Source organism: Corvus brachyrhynchos, unplaced genomic scaffold (genome assembly GCF_000691975.1).
Source record: "Corvus brachyrhynchos isolate BGI_N302 unplaced genomic scaffold, ASM69197v1 scaffold121, whole genome shotgun sequence".
Lineage (NCBI taxonomy): Eukaryota > Metazoa > Chordata > Aves > Passeriformes > Corvidae > Corvus > Corvus brachyrhynchos.
This window is the reverse complement of record NW_008236445.1, coordinates 2,075,267-2,080,217: the sequence shown is the minus strand read 5'-3', so window position 1 is coordinate 2,080,217 and position 4,951 is coordinate 2,075,267. Positions and strand designations below refer to the sequence as shown.

The 4,951-nt window shown below is 43.1% G+C and overlaps 1 long non-coding RNA gene across 1 annotated transcript; it reads left to right on the top strand.

The window, feature by feature from the left end:
• The first annotated feature begins 6 nt into the window (after positions 1–6).
• LOC108444620 lies at positions 7–2,028 on the top strand. Its single transcript, XR_001859258.1, has 2 exons — positions 7–142; positions 291–2,028. It is a non-coding gene; the product is annotated as an uncharacterized LOC108444620 (long non-coding RNA).
• The last annotated feature ends 2,923 nt before the right edge of the window (positions 2,029–4,951 follow it).

The window sequence follows — 4,951 nt, the reverse complement described above, 5'->3', positions numbered from 1 at the left end:
GTCTCGTTTTTCGCAGGCAAGAAGAGCCCTCTGTTTGCCCCTAGGTGCTGGAGCGGGCAAGCGGCGGGGAGCTGCTGCTCTGCCGAAGGAGTTGTGCTGTACCCCTGCTAATCTTCCTAAGGCTTGTCCCAACTCCCGCCAAGTGAGAATCCGGGCGAGATAACGGTGTCCTGCCCCTCCCTCCTGTCGCCTTCGCAGGCGAAAACGCGAGCCTGTGGTGTTGCCCGCTCTCGTCTCACCCGGCTCCTCGGCCTGTTTTGTGCTTGTAAGACATCCCCATCACTACGCAGGTTTTTAACGCCTTGAAGGACTCCGAGAAAACCCCCGCCGATCCGCATTCCCGGAGGGAGGCTCGGCGGATCGCACCGTTGGGTGGCATCGAGAGCGCCGTCCTAGGGGTCCCCTGCCGGCCGGGGGAAGACCCTGGTGGCGAGGGACACTGCGGCGCGGATGGGGTCCCTTCCAGCTGCCTGACAAGGGGCACTTCACCGAGAGAGCCAGGCTCCTCGGGTCTGCGTGCATATTTGTGTATTTAGGTGCCCTTACAGCTCAGATTTAATTAGGATTAATTAGGTACATCGGGTTCTGCGTGAAACGTAAGCACCTATTTAACATGCGTTGGTAGAAAGCATTTAAATTGTTTCAGGCTTTTGCTTGAATTTATCCTACGTTTCTGTGTCTCTTTGCAAACAACAGTAAAGAGCTGCTGCCTTGAGGCATTCAGTTGCTCTCCCGTGGGAGTTTGAGTGTGTTTTCTTCCTCGAGAGAGCAGCTCGAAGGACAGGAGGGTCTGAGGAGTATGAAGACAGCGGTCAGTGCTCTCCTTTCGTAGGGGTGATGAAGCCCTCTCTGGACTACCCTGCTGCAAGTGCCCCACTGGTCTGTGAAATAGAAATCAAAAGATGCAGAGGCAGGGGATAGAAGTCCTTCAAAAGTTGAGAAGTGGGAAAGGAAGGAAAGGCAGGTTAGTTCTCAAGAAACAAGATAGGTTTGCCCAAGAGAAGAAGAGGGGGAGTTGAGAAACAGAAGTTTTGAAAAGGAAATGGATGATAAAGAAGAATGATGTGTCTAGGGAGAGGTGACAGGGAGAAACTGTGGTCTAAGGAAGGAGATGGGATGTCTAGGGAGAGTGGACTATCAGAATTTACAGGAGTTTCATCTGGACAAGACCAAGAATATGGTAACAAAGATGTGGACCATTGCTCTTTTCCATTTTGGAAAGCCACTTGCCAGGACTTTGACCACCAAGTATTTTCATTTGTGGGAGTGAAGTAGGTTAATCTGATGCTTTGCTGACATTTTGTTACAAGAGCTTGTTTCTCTTTTTTTCTTTCTTTATTTCTTTGTTTGTTTGTTTTGGTTTCTTTGGTTTGTTTTTTGTTTATTTGTTTGTTTGGGGGGGTTTTTTTGAGAGATAAATAGAAGAGGCTAGAACAGTTCTGAAAGATGAGGGGAAAATAAAATTTTCCTGAATTAGGTTGTTTTGCTACCCATTTAAACAGCTGAGTTTGTTGCTAGAGGGAAAAAAAGAAAAAGGAGAAATAATGTAGCATGTACTGCCACACACAGAATCTTTGTTTTCTTCCTGTATACTATTTCAGGGTCAATTCACCAGAGTAAAAGCACATGAAATTTTCACGTGGTGGTCTGCTGGTGACAGTTTCATGGAGTTGCTTTTACTTCTTGGTCTCTTAATATGGCATCTCCCCCCACATCACCCTGCTCCTGGCCATACTTAGCAAGAAGCCACCTCAAGAGCCTCCCACAGATTCGTATTTTAAACTCCACTTCCCTAGTGTGGGCTCTCTATTGAGAGCACTGTGATTAAACTGTGCACCCAGAGGATGAGATCATATAATGCTTGAGCAGGCGCTTATTCATAGCAGAATTTACAGTGGAAGATTTTGTACCTTCCAGCAGGTGAGTCTTAACAAATGCTCCCATATAAAAAAATGGGATCTTTAATTCATTTGTTAATTACAATTATTTCATTTTTCTGGCATTAGGTGAGTATTAATGCAGGTTAAGAAAAAAAAAAAAGGCACTAACATATTCTTTAGACTTGAACTTTCTATTTGTCTTGAGCTTTGTTAGATTTGAGACCAGACTTCATAAGTCCTGAGCTTAATGGATTCTTCCAGTGCCTATTTTCAGAAGCTTCAGAGGTGAGTTAGTTATGCTGCTCCTTCAGACACTGACTCTCCAGGGCTTTACCTCTGCCTGCCTGCTGTCTCGTGGGAGGTCAGGCAAGAAGGAGCCACCGTGCTCCTATGCAGCAGCACCACCATGTGATGTCCAAAGCCCACACCTTGAAGGGATGGGGGGAACACAGATGACACAAACACTTTATTTGGCCCACTCTCCCAGGTCTTTTTTAAGGGCACAAACCAGTCCATCCCACTGCAGTGTTTTCTGTGTCAATGTGAAGCAGACTCCAGACTCCCCTTCAAAAAGGGAGCAAGGAGCCTTCTCCTAGGAAGACACTGTTCATACAGCCTGTCCTGGGCAAAGACCCAGCTTGCAGTGTTTGTCTCTGAGATAGATGTCATTTTCAGGGCTTAAAAACATGCCCAGCACTGAAATAACTGTTTTGAAGCTACATCTCTTCAGAGCAATTATATTCTGTGGGCATCTCACTGCTGCTTTATGCCTTGCCTGGTTGCAAGGCTTTGGTTATTGTAACTTCTTTCGTCAACAGATTTTTTCTCTTTTCACAATATGTTCATCTAATTTCTTCTCCATTTCCTATTTCTTTTCATTTGGCAATGTTTGTCTCAGGGAGGAGGGTTGGACTTTGTCTGTGGGTATTACAATGGGTAAATATATCAACAATTTTTTACTTACGTGTCAGTCACTAGGTTGCGTAACACAGTCATAGTGGTTTATTCTTATTTTGTGTGGGAGACAGTGAAACATTGGTACATGTAGCATTACAGGCTGCCACAGAATGCCTCCTGTCAGGCATAAAGCCCCCATAAAGGGCATTAAATATTAAATATGGTCTAATGAACAGGCAAGGCTTTATAACAATAAATGTGTCATTGAATTTCTCTGACTGTGCAGTACTGGGACATTTCTGAGCAATAGCTCCCTCAGTTAAGACAGTCACATTTCAATGTTTGCTATTAGCTGCTAACCAGAACTAGCTATGGGCACACTGTCTTAACCTGTCAGGATACAACAGTTTTTCTTCTTTTAATATTTTGAGAAGTTTACACTGTTTTGGGGGGATTGATTTAGTTGTGTTGGGGTTTTTTTATGTTTTTTTGTTTGTTTGTTTTTGGGGGGTTTTCGGGGGAGGCTTTTGTTGTTTCCATGTTTACAAAGATGCTTCCATCACGATGGGCTCCTATTTTGCATTTTGGGCGGTACACCCACGAATGATCCAGGCTTATTCAGGGAGGACAGTTTCCTTCACAAGCCGTGAAGGAAGGGTAACACCTAGTGGGAATAAATCCGCATTGCAGTTAAGAAATACAAAGGGTTCCAAAGTACTGCCCTCATGACCCAAGGCATAATAAAGAGAAAACTATACTTTTTTGGTAGATGTAAACTATTATATATTCAGCTTCTTCGTGAGAAACTTAATAGAGCAAGAACACATTTTATTCCTGTTCTGAACTAAAGTGTTGGTTTATCATTTCTTCTAGCAGTCTTCATTGTGTGAAATGGTGTAATATTGCTTAGAAAATACCTAATTGCATATGACTGTGTTTGAATTTTAATACTGAATTCAGTGAAATATTTAGCCTTCTGCATAAAATCATCAAAAGGAGTCAGTGATCTAAACTGAACTGGAGGTTCAAATATGCTCATTTAAGCTTCACAATCTTGTTTAGAGGACGCAAGAAAAAGAGTTTAGTAGTCCCACAGCAGAGCATATTACCTAAGAGTCTGGAATGCTTTACATTTTTGGCACTTATATGCTCTCTAAAATGTGTCCATAGGTTTGACTTTGACAGTTAAAGGATGGCTATTACCTTGAAACCTTTCCCATTTCTGAATTGTTGTTCAGCCTCAGCGTTACACTCAAGTAATATAAAGTAATACTTCCAAAAACTTGAATTGTGCATTATTCTACCCAATGACAGAAGAACTCCACTCCTTCTAAAGAGTGCTCTCTCTCTGCAAACTCAGTTTCACATGCTGTATATAGCTGAACACAAATGCATACATTCATAGATTTCAGTATTTCATGTGAATTGTAATGAATGTTACCTGTGAAGTTACATCTGATAATATCTGTTCATAGAGATTGTTTTGTCTCTATGTGTGCATATGCAGTTGAATACATTTCGCTGGAACTGCATGTTCTAGGAAATCCAGCTGCTGTGAAAATCTGCATATTCAAGCATGAAAGATATTGAAGAACCAGAATAATATAGGCTGTAAGGGACCTCAGAAAGTCATCAAGGGCTCATGCACTTTCCTCCTGCCAGGGTGCTACCGATACTGCTTTGGATAATTTTGTGAGGGCAATGCTCTGCAGTGTCTGGGGAAGAGGGAGGGGAGAGAAGGAGGACAGACATTATCTGTGTATTCTGTGTCCTTGGCCAGGACAGAGCTACAGAGTGTGACTGCAAAGCATAATCAATTGAGCAATTAGTGAAGGTCAGAGCTGTGTTAATTTCCTTCAAGCACCTTTGCAAAAATTGGAAGACAAAAGGTGCCCTCTCAATGTCATGGGGACATGCAGGTAGGTTCTGCCTCGGTAAAGAAGAGCACCCAAGGGGACACTTTCCACACACATCTTGAGCATCAGTGAATTTGGAGAACACAAGAAAAGAGGCTATGCACCTTATGTCAAATGGGGAAATACTCCCAGCTGCTTCTTTTCAGGTGATATCTAGGAAAATGCAATACTTTATCTCCTGTTTCCCTCTTTTGGTTAATTGTTGGGAAGTTACAGGCCTGTCCAATACCAAAGGAGCAGAGGACAGCTGTGTCATTT